The sequence below is a fragment of the Rhinatrema bivittatum genome, chromosome 9 (assembly GCF_901001135.1).
Source record: "Rhinatrema bivittatum chromosome 9, aRhiBiv1.1, whole genome shotgun sequence".
Lineage (NCBI taxonomy): Eukaryota > Metazoa > Chordata > Amphibia > Gymnophiona > Rhinatrematidae > Rhinatrema > Rhinatrema bivittatum.
Genome location: NC_042623.1, coordinates 73,694,972 through 73,711,979, shown reverse-complemented (window position 1 = coordinate 73,711,979; position 17,008 = coordinate 73,694,972). Strand labels below are relative to the sequence as shown.

The following is a 17,008-nucleotide window of genomic DNA, read 5'->3' as shown; positions in this document are numbered from 1 at the left end:
AGAGGAAAGGGGAAAAGAGAAGAAGAGGCTGGAGGAAAGAATGAGAGCAAAGGAAAAAAAAAAACAAACCCAAGTCTGATGGGACGAATGTGTGTTGCGGTGTCAGATGGTTTTGTTGCACATTAGAACTAGCAACTCATGCTAGTAAAATCTGAGCTATTACTAGAACGCTTTCAGTGGAATTTTTGAGGCAAAAAATGTAAATTAAATTCAATGAATGGTGCAAAGGTTGTTAAGGAGAGTAAGGAGAGCAGGCATATGTGATGGATTTTATAAGGCCTGTCGCCTAGGCTAGAAATATCTGTATAGAAGGCAATGCTGAATGTAAAATCAAACAGTTAATACCATGGCAAATATATAAAATATCACCAGCCATTTAAAATAAACTAGAATAACGAGCTACATACGACAGCACACTGTCAAATAACTAAGCTTCATCAAGGCTGCCTTGCTATTGATTAGGCCTCCAGGGTTGATAGCACTAAAGGTCTTCCTGTAGTTATATGATACTAATCTTTTTCCGCCAACCATACATGATTCTTTAATGCATTTGGGAAGATATCTAAGACAACAAGCATAATGAAATGAAAAACTACACTCTCCTACCTAGCAAGACAAACTATTTTAAACTAGTTTATTCACACCAATATGGAGAGGCAGACCAACCATAGAACAGATATTAAATTAAACATCTAAGTATTTTTAACCAACTGGAAAACTCCAGGCAACTAAAATTTGGTGCCTGCAAGGCTGAAAAATAATCACTACAGCAGGTCCCGGGCAGAAGAGACCTGTCACCGCTGTTGCTGCTGCAGGCAGGGAAACTGGGGGGAAAGCAGCTAGGGGGAGGGGAGAAAGAAAAGAGGAAAGCATCAAAAGCAGGAGGGGGGGGGGGGTAGCAAAATAAGCAAGCAAAAAAAAAAAATATATATATATATACAAAACAAGAGAGCAAAGTAACCACATATGAAAAGACAGAAACAGAAGAAAACAGAAAAAGATAGCAAACAAATGACCCCGGATCCTAAACATTCTAAGTATTTTTTTCCACTCCTGCAATATTCTCTCCTATATACAACAGGCAGTTATTTGATCGGGCGATGTCTGTCCGTTTCAATGCTGCTGTATCATGTCCCTCATTCTGCACCTTACTCTTCTATCCCGTACTGATTCCACTAAATTCTGCACAGAAGAACCCCAGTTTGGCCTTCTCTCCATGTCTATAAACACCACTGCATTAATTATGTGTGGGCTAAGGACGGTCCTTGATGGGGGAAAGGTGTGAATGTCCTGGGTGCCACACTTTTTTTTTTTTGGGGGGGGGGGGGCGCCTGCACCATCCCCAAAACTATAAATTCAGTGTTCCAGTACCCCCCCTGTGGTTCATTCACTCTGGGCCCAGCAGTGGATGGGTCAAGACTACAATCTACAGTTGGGAGAGGCCATGTTGTCAGAGGATGTGATCCAGATGATTAACATAGAAGAGTTTAAAAGAGGTTTTGGAGGAGTTAATAGAGGAAATGCCCATAACACATTATTAGTCAGGGAGACTAAAGAAAGCTATTGCTATCCCTGGAAGAGAATAACAGGAATTAGATCTACTTTATGGGATCTGCCAAGTACTTGTGACCTGGATTGGCCACTGTTGAAGACAGGATGCTGGGCTCAATGGACCTTGGTCTGACTCAGCATGGAGATATTTCTGTTCACCAGTCATTTTTTTAAACAAGCTGTTTAGGATAACAGTATTATAATTCCTATTCATTCCTGTTGTAAAAGACATAGTCATGAGAATAAAATTATGAACTACAATCTTATGAAATGTGAAGGCCTTTTATTTTTAGCCACTGTCATACAAATATGCAATTAAGGAATACTATTATTCTGTGTATGTGGATCTAAGCACACACTCTCACTCTCTCTCAAGGTAATGTCACATCTCCCCCAATATATTAAAACCTAATTTTGTTATAGGCTTCAAAAAATGAATTATTCTCAGATCAAGTTTATTGGGTAGGCACCCAACTTACATAATGCATTTTCCAAATCTGATCAATATTTAAGTGCCATAATCCTGTTTTGTTCCTCCATAATATTCTATTGTTTTAGAATGTCATCCAATAAAGAATATTCTTGGTAGGATAAACATGGATAAAACTTTTAATGTGACATTGGGGGGGGGGGGGGGGGGGCGGGGGTTTACTTTTAGTCGAGAAATTCCAAATAGCCTCCAACATATCACAGTGTATGTGGTTTTATTTGATGGAAAAAAACGAACTTTATCCAGATGAGTATTTTTCGTTTTAAAGTCTTAAAATAAATATAGTAGTCCTTAATGTAATTTATCTTTACGGATCTCCATGATAAACTACAAATACAAGAGTATATAAAAGATAAAAACACAGCGGTGATCTAGCACTCAACTGTATAGTGGATTCTTTGTCTTTGAACGCCTCGTTATCAAATTAATTAAAATATTTACATCTTTAAATCAATTTTAAAAATAAAAGACTCGCATACATTACTTCCCATGAATACTAAGGAAGTGATCGCACTTTGCAGCAGATGATCCAAACCATGAAATGTATTTTGTGGATGAAACAGATTTGTAACTCTCCCCTCTGTAAGATCTAGAGACAATGGAGAATCAAGGCCTAGTCTGATACTGCTCCAGCGACCCGGTTGCGAATGGCCCTCCTGAAGCACTTTCCGTGCACACCTTGTACCTGTGGGGGTGAAAGGGGGGCTGGCAGTTAGCGGGCCCTACCCTCGTTTATTCCGCCCCCTTTCCCCAGTCAGCGCAGGGTTGGGGCCTCAACTGAAAGCCAGCGCCAAAGGCAGGAACCTGCCCTACTCATGCAGAACCAGATCACGACAGCGAAGCACAGGGGCGAACCGGATCCCTTCCCCTCCTCCCTCCTCCTCGGCCTTTCCGCGAGCCGATCCTTTCCCCTCGCCGGCAAGCCTTTCCCCGTCACTTACCTCGCCGGCGCGGGTCTTCCGCAGCTCGTTGCAACCCCCAAATAGTTAAGCGGAGTGTATTTAATCTTATTTTTTCCATTCATTAGTTTAATGCTTTGTCCTGCCCTCCCGCTCGCTTGCGCGACACTCAGTCCACCAGCGAGCACAGGAGGGACGCAGAGGAACGCGCTCAGCGACGTCACAGAGTCAAAGGTTCTCAAAATGGCCGCCCCCTAACGCCTATGCCCCAGCTTTCCGTACACGGCCTTGGCCAGACCTAAGTATCACCGATCGCGATTCTAAGGAGAAGCGGTTCCAGAACTCACAAGAGTGCAAAGCTAACGACTCATTCGTTCACGAAACGGATTACCTATCCGCTCCTATAATGCTGTCATTTTTTTAAATTTTAAATGGCATGAAGGGCCTCGGCGGCTCCGCGCCATTGTTTGGCAGCTGGATTTCTCCACGGGGTTTCTAGGGCTCAGGGGGCTGGAAGCAGGGGCAGTAGAGCCATTAAGGGTGGGGCGAGTACAGTGGTAACGATCCGTATTTGTGTTTAGAAGTGGCCGCTCGGTCTCATGTGAGCCGTCAGCATGCTTTGTTCTTAATTTCAAAAGAAATCTATGGTTGTCTTATTTCTAATTTGGCGCTTCCTTAATCTGTTTTAAGGTGAGGCATTGAAAACTTTGTACATAGACAAAAAAAGTGTGGAATGCAGCAGTAATAAGGATTAGGGTTTCTCGTTCTCACCCTCCCCCCACAGCCGCGTTGTCATCTCACCCCCTTTTATGTAACCTTAGCTCTTTTGCGAGGCAGAAAGTATAGGGTGTTGCCAGTCATTAAAATCAAAACGCAGCTCTTAGACTTCCCCCTACATACATGAGCTCCAGTTCTGCAGGGAGGAAGGAAGGCGAGCAGGGCTAGTTTCTGGTGCTCCGGTCAGGTGGTCGGTAAGTTTCCAATATTTGTCAACTTTAGAAGCAGATTAACCAGGTCCCTATCAGCAAAAAATCAAACAGTGAATCAATGCTGGTTTGAATGTAGACTTGTGTTTAAAAAAAAAAAAAAAAAAAGTTAATGCTGAAAAGAACAATCACGTTTTCTCTTTCTTGGGTTATGGTGAACTTGAAATAGAAGGAAATGATCTTTGTTACTGTTTAAAGAGAAGTACGCAGAAATGCACAAGAAAGGAGGGAACGTAGGGTTTGTGGAAGTAAGAAGATGCGTTTATTCTATAGAAAAGTAGAAATGAGTGAAAGCATCCAGAGTGGAACGTTACCCCTAATAAATGGCATTTCCTTATAAAACTGGCTATGTTGACCAAAACAAGAGAAGACTCGCATTTAAAGGAAAACATTAATAGCATTAACAAAAAAAGGCAAGTGGACTACAAATGTACAGGTTTACCCAGATTAAATAACATTTTATTGTTTTTTTGGAGGGATAGAGAACGGGAAACGTTTTAGATTGCAAACAAACGAACCGGAGCGTGGCAACGTTAAGGAAAAGCGCCGCTCTTGCCGCCACATCAACCATGGCGGAGCGAAACAGCTATGACGCAGGGACGCCTACTTAACTCCCACCCCCTAACTCTCCACTCGGCGGCGGTGGCGGCTGCTGCGCGAGCTCACGGGCGCTTGCAGCCGCATTGTTTGTTTGAAAGGGTGGGGGAGGGGAGAGAAAAGAGAGAGAGAGCGAGCAAATCTCAGCCTGAGAGCTGCCGTACGGAAAGCAGAAATCCTCTAAAGCGAAAGCAGAGCGGCTGGCCCGCGGTCCGACACTGTGGCCTGGCCAGGAGGCATGGGGGAGAGAACTCCGAGCGCTCCTTGCGCCCAGGCACGCTGTGTCGCTCTTGTTTGTTGTTGTGGGTAAATAAAAGAATTTGCGGGGCTCGCGCGGCGGCCGTTGAGTAAGACCGCACAGAACGGACCGCGAGCTCCAGCGCCATTAGCCACCGCCTTTCCTGGCAGACGCTCGCCTTTCGCAGTACGGCGAGGTAATGTGGAGTGCTTTCTCTCTCTTTTTTTTTTGTCTTGGTGGGTGGGGACGAGTCAGCGCTGTTAGGGTGTGTAGGAGAGAGAATGTTTTGTTAGGCGCCATGTTTGCAGGGCGAGTATTGTCTACAATCATCGAGCAGGCCACTACCACATCCCAGAGAGCCCTGGCAGAGTGCATAAGGCGATAGGTAAGTGGGAGGGAGACAGCTGTCGGGCGCGACAGCTGGCGAGAAGGGCTCGGAGAGGGAATGAGTCCTTGGGAGAGAAAGGAAAGCTAGCAGAGCTGGACGGTAGCAGCAGACTGAACCGTGGCTCAGGGAACGGTCGCCCCCATTGATTTGAACAGGCCCGGGAAAAGTCTTTGGTGCAGTGACGTCACAGGGGTTGGCGGTGCTCCAGGCCGAAGGGGGATTTAAACTTCCTGTATCCAACAGGAGCGTTCAATCTCTGGCCCGGGAAAGTAGCCCTCTTGTTTGCTTGCCATTTTATGTTTGTTGTATAATCTTTAAACCGCAACTTTGCGTTTCCTTTGTATGCATAGGCAGCTCCTGCGGTTTCTCGCTACGCCGGATTATTCCGTAACAGAAACTGATTTATTTCAATACATTATTCTCGGGGTAGTGATTGTACAGACTTGCTTTGATTTTGTGCGCTATTGACGAGTTTTTTTTTAATGTAACCTGTTAAATTTTATCTAGTTTTTCTTTCTTTTTGTTAAAGAACTAGATCGTGGAGTATTGTCAAAAACAATATCAAAATAACGTTGTTTGGTTACTCGCTTTCCCTAAATTGAAGAGGAAAAACGAAAGCTGTTCATTTATAAAACTTGCTAATCGCTTTCCAATTTTTAAAAGCAAGGCTTTTAAAGCGGTATACATAATTCTCATAGGTTCTAGCTCTTAACAATGTACGTAATGTACTTTTTTGGGGCTAATTTAATTCCTGTTGGGGTCTGCTGCGATTGGTATAACAAAAGTAGAAAACGGTGTTGTAGATGCTCTATCGTATGTTCATTACTTTTTTTGTATTGCGAACTACTCTCTTCAAAACATCTCTGTAGACTTCTGGTATTCTGTACGGATGGCCCAGTCAGAGAAGAGGATTTATGCTCCCTTATCTATCGAGCAGATCTGGTTATTTGCTATAATTCAGGTGTGTTTGATTTACCAATATAATAATTAGCATTTTTCTTTTAACCTATTTGTAACTGTAAATTATGTAGACTGTTTTCTCTATAGTTTCGTTTCACTGTGGTATATTATACATTACAGTATTAAGTACTGATTTCTTTTAAATTCAGATCTCTACTCTTTTTCTCCTATGTGAGGAAATAGTTTACTTGGATTACATTGCTTGAAGAAAAGACTTAAAAGTGTAAATGTGGCATTTTTAAGCATTCTAAAGGTATCAGTCTTATTCTACTTTGAACTTTTTACAACAGTAGCTTGGTTATTTCTTGACTCTTACTTCTTGATTTTGACTTATTTCTGGGGCCCTACGTTTTGCAAGTTTTGTTTTTTTTTTAAGACATGCATGCAAACAGATTATATAGATATGGCAATAACATCATGAAATGCATCTATAAAGGGGTAATGCTAAGTATTTGGGATACTTTGTTTATTAACAAATGTAACAATTTCTTTGGCTGTTATTGCTACTTTAAAGCTGGTTTTCAACCCAGTCCTTGAGACACACCTAGCCAGTCAGATTTTCAGAATATCTATAATGAATATGTATTAAATACATTTACATGTACTACCTTCATTGTATGCATATTTAATTAATGTATATTCATTGTGGATATCCTGAAAACCTGACTGGCTAGGTATGTCCTGAGGAAGGGGTTGAAATCCACTGTTTTAAAATAGTAACAGCCAAACAAATTGTCTTGCTTTAAAGGACTATTCTTCAGATTCTTCAGATTCATTTAGCAGAAAAAGTACATATCCTGTTAAGTTTTAGACTCATTCTTAGCAGTTTTGTTTATTTTGTTTGTTTAGTAAAGCATTAATACTAAAAAAAAATAAATAAAATGATTTAGCTGTTAAAGCAATACCATTTATATTAAGATTCCCATTCAGAATTTTATTTCATTCATAAGATAATATTAGTACTAGCTGGAACCTTCCATTTTCCATCCTATTTCTCTCAACACTCCCACCCGTCTCAGCCCGACCCCCAGCATTTCCTGTTTCCTTAGCCTATCCCTAATACACATTAATCACTATCCTGAATACAGTGCATACTGACAGCCCTCATGACCCCCCCCCCCCCTTAAGCAGCCCAGCTCCAGCACACCCTGATCCCCTACCCCACTATGATCCCAGCACTCCTTTTATCCTTTCCCCTCTCATTGGCCTAACCTCTACACTCCATACTCCTCTGCTCAACACAAAACTAGCAAAGTACTGATCCTCTTCCCAGCATACTCCAGACCCTCCTCATGCTGACCTAATCACACTCATGATCTACCACTTCCCAAGCTGGATCCTGCATTCTCATCTCCACTCCCTTCCCCTTCATAGAAACATGGAATCATGGCGACAGAAAAAGACACATGGCTATCTAGTCTGCCCATCTACCCAACTAATTTAGCTTCACAATTCCCATCACTTCCTTAGATCCTTTGTAATTAATGAATTGATGTACCATCCTTGTCTCCACAACCTCCACTAAGAGGCTGTTCCATGTATCTACTACTTTCTCTGTAAAGAAATATCTCCTAAGATTACAACTGTCTACCTCCTTTCACCTTCATCCCATGACTCCCTCATTCTAGTCCCTCCTTTCCTTTGAAAGAGGTTTGCCTTCTATGCATGGGAATCATTGAGATATTTAAATGTCTCTGACATCTCTACCCTATTTTACCTTTCCTCTAGGGTATACAAGTTTGTCTGTAACCTTATGCTTTAGAACTAAGGCCACACTCTGGACTGACTCAAACCTGTTTATATCCTTTTGATGTGGTCTCTAGAATTGTAGACAGTATACCAAATGAGGTCTCACTAGGGACCTATATACCTCTCCAGACTGAACCCTGCATATTCTGATTGCCCCTTCCCAGCTCGACTCCAGCACACCTTGACCCTATGTCCCAGTCTGATCACCTTCTGAATCCAGCTTCAGCTGAACAAAAATGTTGTTTTTTTTTTTTAGTATTAATGTTAGTAAAGACAAAAATAAACAAAAACTGCTAAGAAAGATTTTAATACTTAACAGGATATGTACTTTTTCTGCTAAATGAATTTAATAGCCCTCTTAAAGCAGGGGTTCTCAACCCAGTCCCCTCTCTAACCCAATCCCAATACATTTTGCTGTTCCCGCAACACACTCCACCTCTAGATTCTGGCCAGCCTGCCAGTTCTCCAAAATATTGCTTGCCTTATTACACGGCAGCCCCCATCTCCACAACCTGGAAAACTCAGAAGACTGGTGGCCAACAGAAGAGGCAGTCCACAGCAATTATTAGGAAGCGGCGGGAGTGTGTTCAGGAAACTCCTGCTGCTACAGCAACACACAGACAGGCTGAAGAGCAGTAGAAGTCAGCCTTAACTGGTGAGGGTAGGGAGGTGAGTGGATGATGGGAGTGTGCATATACACCCTCATTAACCTGTAGCTGTTCAGAGCTGTACCAGGCTGGTTAGGTGTACATGCACACACTTATCATCCAACAGACATACACAGCCACAAGCTTTTATATGTAACTTATTTTCTCATAGGCAGAATTAACTTTCAGTGCAGTTAACCATTGGGAGTTAATTTTTTTTTTTTTTTTTCTTTAACACAAAAATGTACTCATTTGCGAATAAATGTGTGCACTTGGTATAGCTTACCTTATTACATTGGCCCTATTAACATGATTTGTGAACATGAAACTGAAAAAGTGATGTAGACAGGTTGATTACTGGAAGGGGAGGGGGGGGTAGGGAATGGCATTTCTCTGGGGCAGAGTCCTTCTGGGTTGGTACCCCGGTACTTGGACCACTATGTTTTGACTTGGACCTCTGAGTCAGAGGATGAATGACGTAAACTTGAGTCTTATGTTAAATCTGTGGTGCTGTTTCAGGACACAAAACATAATAACATAAGATTTGTCATACCAGGTCAGACCAAAGGTCCCTGAAGACCAGTATCCTTTTTCCATTTTTTGGGATCCTGCCAAGTACCTGGCAGGATCCCAAAGGATAGATCTATTATATGCTGCTTAGCCCAGGGATAAGCAGTGGATTTCTGCAACTCCACCTTTTATTAATGGTTTATGAACTTTTCCTCCAGGAACTTGACCAAATCTTTTTTTAAACTGAGCTACACTAATAGCTTTCACCACATCCTCTGGCAACAAATTCCAGAGCTTAATTATGTTTCAAGTGATAACATTTTATTAATTTTAACTGTATCACCTAGTAACTTAAGAACATAAGAAAATGCTATACTGGGTCAGACCAAGGGTCCATCAAGCCCAGCATCCTGTTTCCAACAGTGGCCAATCCCGGCCATAAGAACCTGGCAAGTACCCAAAAACTAAGGGGCGGATTTTAAAAGGCCTGCACGCACCGGCGCACCTATTTTGCATAGGCCGCCGGCGCGCATAAAGCCCCAGGGCTTTGTAAAAGGGACGGGGAGGGGGCATGCCGCAGAGTTTTAGGGACGGGTCCGGGGGCGTGGTCGAGGCCTCCGGACCAGCCCCCGGGTCGGGTGATGGCGTGCCAGCAGCCCGCTGGCGCGCGCAGATTCACGTCTGCTTTTAGCAGGCGTAAATCTGCCAACAAAGGTAAGGGGGGGGGGTTAGATAGGGCCGGGGGGGGGGTGGGTTAGGTGGGGGGAGGGCGAAGGAAAGTTCCCTCCGAGGCCGCTCCGAAATCGGAGCTGCCTTGGAGGGAACAGGCAGCGTGCGCTGGGCTCGGCGCGCGCAGGTTGCACAAATGTGCACCCCCTTGCGCGCGCCGACCCCGGATTTTATAAGATACACATGGCTACGTGCGTATCTTATAAAATCCAGCGTACTTTTGTTTGCGCCTGGTGCGCGAACAAAAGTACGCGATCGCGTATTTTAAGATCTACCCCAAGTCTATTCCATGTTACCATTGCTAATGGCCGTGGCTATTCTCTACGTGAACTTACTAGCAGGTAATGGACTTTTCCTCCAAGAACTTATCCAATCCTTTTTTAAACACAGCATACTAACTGCACTAACCACATCCTCTGGCAACAAATTCCAGAGTTTAATTGTGCGTTGAGTAAAAAAGAACTTTCTCCAATTAGTTTTAAATGTGCCCCATGCTAAGTTCATGGAATGCACCCTAGTCTTTCTACTATCCGAAAGAGTGAATAACAGATTCACATCTACTCGTTCTAGACCTCTCATGATTTTAAACATCTCTATCATATCCCCCCTCAGCCGTCTCTTCTCCAAGCTGAAAAGTCCTAACCTCTTTAGTCTTTCCTCATAAGGGAGCTGTTCCATTCCCCTTATCATTTTGGTAGCCCTTCTCTGTACCTTCTCCATCGCAATTATATCTTTTTTGAGATGCGGCGACCAGAATTGTACACAGTATTCAAGGTGCGGTCTCACCATGGAGCGATAGAGGCATTATGACATTTTCCGTTTTATTCACCATTCCCTTTCTAATAATTCCCAACATTGTTTGCTTTTTTGACTACCGCAGCACACTGAACCGACGATTTCAATGTGTTATCCACTATGATGCCTAGATCTTTCTTGGGTTGTAGCACCTAATATGGAACCCGACTGTGTAATTATAGCATGGGTTATTTTTCCCTATATGCATCACCTTGCACTTATCCACATTAAATTTCATCTGCCATTTGAATGCCCAATTTTCCAGTCTCACAAGGTCTTCCTGCATTTTATCACAATCTGCTTGTGATTTAACTACTCTGAACAATTTTGTATCATCTGCAAATTTGATTATCTCACTCGTATTTCTTTCCAGATCATTTATAAATATATTGAAAAGTAAGGATCCCAATACAGATCCCTGAGGCACTCCACTGTCCACTCCCTTCCACTGAGAAAATTGTCCATTTAATCCTACTCTCGGTTTCCTGTCTTTTAGCCAGTTTGCAATCCACGAAAGGACATCGCCACCTATTCCATGACTTTTTACTTTTCCTAGATGCCTCTCATGAGGAACTTTGTCAAATGCCTTCTGAAAATCCAAGTATACTACATCTACCGGTTCACCTTTATCCACATGTTTATTAACTCCTTCAAAAAAGTGAAGCAGATTTGTGAGGCAAGACTTGCCCTGGGTAATGCCATGCTGACTTTGTTCCATTAAACCATGTCTTTCAATATGTTCTGTGATTTTGATGTTTAGAACACTTTCCACTATTTTTCCAGGCACTGAAGTCAGGCTAACCGGTCTGTAGTTTCCCGGATCGCCCCTGGAGCCCTTTTTAAATATTGGGGTTACATTTGCTATCCTCCAGTCTTCAGGTACAATGGATGATTTTAATGATAGGTTACAAATGTTTACTAATAGGTCTGCAATTTCATTGTGTGTTCCCTAGTCTTTGTATTCTTTGAAAGAGTAAAAAAAACAATTAAGTTACTTGTTCCACTCAAATCATTATTTTATAGATCTGTCATATCCCTCCTCAGCTGTCTGTTCTCCAAGCTGAAGAGTCCTAACCTCTTTATCCTTTCCTCATAGGGGAACATTCCATCCCCTTTAACCTTTTCTAATTCTGCTAGATCTTTTTTGAGATCTGGTGACCAGAACTGCACACAATATTCAAGATGGGGGGGTCACATCATGGATTGATACAGAGGCATTTATTTCCAAATTTATAGCTCTCCAATAATGAAGTCAGGCATTATGATTTCCTGTTTTTTTTTTCTCTCCATTCCTTTCCCAATAATTACTAGCATTCTATTTGCTTTTTTGACTGCTGCTGCACACTGAGAAGATTTTAATGTATTATCAATGATGACTCCTAGATTCTTTTCCTGAATGATGACTCCTAATGTGGAACCTTGCATTGTGTAGTTATTGTTTGGGTTATTGTTCACTTAAGTGCTTCACTTAGCACTTGTCCACATTAAATTTTATTTGCCATTTACATTCCCATGGTCCACTTGCAATTTTTCACAATCCCTTATAATTTAACAACTTTGGGTCATCGTCAAATTTGATCATGTCACTCTTTCCCATTTCCAGGTTATTTATAAATGTTAAAAAGCAGTGGTCCCAGAATGGATCCCATGAGCACTCCACTATTCACCTTTCTCCATTGGGAAAATCTACCATTTTAGACCTGTTCTCTTTTATATCTTTTAATTAGTTCCCAGTCCACAATAATACACTGCCCCTTATCCCAATACTTTTTTAAATTTTTTAAGAAACTTCTCATGAGGAGCTTTAAAGGCTTTCTGGAAATCCAAATACACTATATCAGCTTGCTCACCTTTATCCAGACATTTGTTTACGCCCTCAAAAAAAATTTCGGCAGATTGGTGAGGGAAGACTTCCCTTGGCTAAATCCATGTTTGGTTTGTACCATTAAACTGTGCCTTTCTATATGTTCATCAGTTTCGTTCTTTAAGATAGTTTTTACCATTTTGCCTGGCATGGACATCCTACTCTCACTGGTCTGTAGTTTCCTGGATCATTCCTTGATCCCTTTTTAAAATGGCATTACATTGGCAACCCTCTAGTCATCAACTACTATAGATGATTTTATTAGTATTTTAGAAATTACTAATAGGTCCACAGTTTTATTTCTCAGTTCTTTCAGCATTCTGGGATATATACCATCTGGTCCAGGTGGTTTACTACTCTTTAGCCTGTTGATTTGCATATTACATCTTCCAGGTACACTGAGATTTGTTTGAATCTTCAACTTTGAATATCATTTCTGGCATGGGTATCTCTTACATCTTCCTCAGTGAAGACCGAAACAAATAATTAATTAATTTATTCCCTCTGTTATGGTGTTATTCTAAGTGCCCCTTTTAACCCTTGATCATCTAATGGTCCAACTGACTCCCTCTAGGCTTTGTACGTCGAATGTACCTGAAAAAATTGAGTTTTTGCTTCCATGGTAAGTTTCTTTTCAAATTCTCTTTGCCTTCCTTATCAGTTTGTTGGCATCTGACTTGCCAGTGCTTACGCTGTTTCCTGTTTTCTTCATTCAGTTCCCTTTTCCATTTCTTGAAAGATGTCCTTTTAGTTATAGTGTCTTCCATCTCACCTTTTAACCATGCTGGTAGTCGTTTAGCCTTCTTCCACCTTTTCTAATGTGTGGAATACATCTGATCTGGACTTTGAAGATGGTATTTTTAAACAAAATCTATGTCTGATGTAACTGTTAACGTTTGCGGCTCCTTTCAGTTTTTTTTTTCTAACTGTTTTCCTCATTTTATCAGTTACCTTTTTGAAAGTTAAATGCAGTCACAGATTTCTTTAGTGTCCTCCATCCAGTTTGTAAGTCAGATTTGATCATGCTATGATCACTGTTATCTCTTGCTACAAATTCTGTGTTCCACTAAGGACTAGGTCTAAAATAGTTTCTCTTCTTGATGGTTCTTGTACCAGCTGCTCCATGAAGCAATCATTTATTTCATCTAGAACTTTACACCTCTAGCATGTCCTGCTGTGACATTCATCCAGTCAATACTGGAGTAACTGAAATCACCCATTATTACTGTGCTGCTGATTTTGTTAGCTTCCCTAATTTGTCTAAATGTTCATTCTGGCTAGGTGGACCGTAATACACCCCCACTACTAATTTATTTTCATTTTTCACCTAGAATTTCCATAAAGGTTTAACATACCTGCAGAACACTTATCCTGCTTTGACTCAACACCCTCTTTTTTTTTTTTTTTTTTTTTTTTTTTTTATCTAGTGCCACCCCTCCACCAATTTGATCATCCTATCATTTCGATATAATTTGTACCTGGTATCAGTGTCTCATCAATTTATCCTCCTTTTCCCATGTCTCTGAGATGCCACTTTATCAACCTCTTCATCCAATGCTGTACACTATCGAAATCACCCATCTTATTTTTTAGACTTCTGGAATTTGTATAGACATTTCAAAACGTTGTTTGTTTGGAATCTTTCTCCATTGTCTCTCTTTACATTACATTAGCATTTATTACACCCTTTCTACTGGGATGTCCTAAACTTCCTGTTCTTAGTATCCTTCAAACATACATCATTCTGAACCTTGTGCAGTTGAATGATCAAAAAGGCAAAGAGAATTTTAGGAATTGGGAATGGCAAATGGAGGATGTCATATTGCCTCCGTATAGCTCCAGGTTGAGACCACATCTTGAATACTATGTGCCATTTTGGATCTCAAAAAGATATAGTTGCACTGTTGAAAGTTCATAGAAGAACATGCCATACTGGGTCAGACCAAGGGTCCATCAAGCCCAGCATCCTGTTTCCAACAGTGGCCAATCCAGGCCATAAGAACCTGGCAAGGAACAAGATGATAAAGGGCATGGATCAGCTCCCCTATGAGGAAAGGCATAAGAGGTTAGGGCTGTTCAGCTTGAAGAAGAGATGGCTGAGGTCTGCAAAATCATAAAAGGACTTGAAAGAGTAAAAACCAATTCACATTTACCCATTCTGATAATACAAGACTAGGAGGCACTCCATGAAGTTATCAAGTAGCACATTAAAGCATATCTGAGAGAATTATTTTTCACTCAACACACAAGCTGTAAGTCATTGTCAGAGGTTGTGTTTAACACAGTTAGTGTAGGTGGGTTTAAAAAAAAAGGTTTGGATACATTTCTGGAGGAGAAGTCCATAAACTGCTATTAATAGGGAATAGCCACTACTTGCTAATATTAGTAGCATGGGATCTGTTTAATGTTTAGGTACTTGCCAGGTATTTATGACTTGGTTTGGCCACTGTTCGAAACAAGGTACTGGGCTTGATGGACCCTTGGTCTGAGCCAGTATGGCATATCGTATGGTTTTTATGATGGTTGGCTTTTCCCCATTATCTATTTTAAAAGCTGCTCTATTTCCTTTTTAAATGTTAGTGCTAACAGCCTAGTTCCATTCTGGTTAAAGTGCAGCCCATTCTTTTGGGAAAAGGTCCCTCTCCCCCAACAGGATGCAATGCTGTTCCTAACAAACATAAAACCTCTTCTGTCTGGTACTATTGTCTCATCCATGCATTTTAGACTCGAGTTCTGCATGCCTGCGGGGAGCTTGTCTGAGAAATGCTAGCCCCTGGAGATCTGGATTTCAACTTTCTTTCTAAAATCCTAAATTTGGCTTCTAGAACATCCCTCCTACATTTTGCTATGTTGTTGGTACCCACATGTACCAAGATAGCCGGCTCCTCTCCAGCACTATCTAAAATGTGATGTACGAGGTCCACCATCTTCACAATAGGTAGGCAATTTACCAAGCGATACGTCTACCAACCTTCCAGATATTTACATTCCTAATAATTGAATCACTACTTTGACTTTCCTAACCCTTTCTTCCTGGGCAAATGCCTCTGGAGACATATCCTTTCTGTGAGAGGATACTATGTCACCTTGAGCGCAGGTCCTAGCTACAGGATTGCTTTCTTCCTCATCAAGGTGATGCTCTTCTTTCAGGTGATCTTCCAGATTGGAGGTGGGACCTATCTACTATGTCCCTGAAAGTCTCCTTTATATACCTGTCTGTCTCCCTTTGCTCCTACAGGTCTGCCATTCTAGCCTCTAGAGATCAAATCCTTCCCTGAGGGCTAGGAGCTTTTTGCATCTAGTGCACACATACAGCATCTCGCCAGCTGGGCATAATCATACATGTGGCACTCGGTGCAAAAGACTGGAAAGCCTCCCTCTTGGTGCTGGACTGCTATCTCCATCTTAATTTTGTTGATTTGTTATTGAGTTAAAATTTCTAAGAGTAGGGATGTAAATCTAACTTAAAGTACTTTTAACCTATTGATTTTTACATGTCTGTCAATAAACTCTCAACACTATAATGAATCTATTAAAACTACCTATTTACCTACCTTTACTTTTTTTTTATATTAATTAAATTCCTGCTGTATAAAATCTGTATTAAATTTGACTTTTGAAGTATGGTGTGCGGCTTCCAGTTCTCTTCTGCTGCAGGGCCTCTGGAAGCTGGGGCTGTGGAGTCTGAAGTCTGGATCCTTCATGGTGACCTCTGGAGTCCTCTCCCAAGGGCTGCTGGGTAATGTATGGAGATGAGCCTCCATATACCTAGAGAAGTTAAGAAGGGTGGGGTGTTATTCTGAGTTTTAAGGATCACCTCAATGTTCCTTTACTTCCTGAAGCCTTAACTGATGCATGTGAAAGCCTGGTTCTTTGCTTACACTATTGCCCACTGGGCTCTTATAGCACCAATCCTCCTAGGATGGCTGAGTTTATCTCTGCACTTTGTTTTTAAATATGCTTATATAGTAGGGGAACACTTCATAATCATGTGTAGAGGAGTTTTTTCACTCCTTACCTCAATTGGCCTGTCTCAGTTGACAACTCATTGGGCTGGGCACATAGTAAATTTATTATGGATTTCTGAGTCATGGATCTCTGGTGGGAAGGTTGTAGGTCCCTCCCTTGTTCTTGTATTGTGGTCTGACTATTTTTTGCTATATTTTTCCTTGGTGGTTGACTATGAATACCAGTCACTATCAGATGAGGTAACTGTGAGGAAGTTTCATGGCCCTTTTGATATGGATGTACAGTTGTGGTCATAATATGACATACCCCTGGCCGAATTTGTAAGATGGGTAGCATTTTAAGAAAACATGAGTGATCAGACAAAACACATATGTTATGTTATTTTTAATGTTTCACATTAAACTATTATGCTTCACAAAATAGCACAATCATTAAGTAAACCATAGCAATAAAGGAAATAATAAAATGGTCCTGTTCAAAGTTGCATACCCTTTAATAATATACACTAAAGTTGACATTACATACAGTTTGAGATGGCAATGAAGGATAGGTATCCAACACATGTGCCTTGTTTGTAATTGGTACCTGTGTATAAATAGTAAGTTTCTTAGCTCTTAAGAAACCTTGTGCATTTCA

General features: G+C 41.3%; 2 protein-coding genes across 12 annotated transcripts in view; one reads left to right on the top strand and one right to left on the bottom strand.

Annotated features, from left to right (window-relative positions):
• LOC115099007 (zinc finger BED domain-containing protein 4-like) overlaps window positions 1–3,170 on the bottom strand; it is a 45,424-nt gene extending 42,254 nt beyond the window's left edge. Inside the window, exon 1 of the mRNA XM_029616234.1 lies at window positions 2,983–3,170. The gene's annotated coding sequence lies outside the window, so the exon portion shown is untranslated. The remainder of the gene's footprint in view (window positions 1–2,982) is intronic.
• Window positions 3,171–3,464: 294 nt separating this feature from the next.
• Window positions 3,465–17,008, top strand: part of BRD1 (bromodomain containing 1) — a 569,207-nt gene continuing 555,663 nt past the window's right edge. For 5 of the 11 annotated variants that reach the window (XR_003858664.1, XR_003858665.1, XR_003858666.1 and 2 more), the window contains exon 1: window positions 4,551–4,957. The gene's annotated coding sequence lies outside the window, so the exon portion shown is untranslated. Of the gene's footprint in view, window positions 3,631–3,668; window positions 3,912–4,550; window positions 4,958–5,018; window positions 5,147–5,681; window positions 6,111–17,008 lie in introns of those variants that run through there. The other 6 variants (XM_029616232.1, XM_029616230.1, XM_029616229.1 and 3 more) reach the window with 5 other exon arrangements.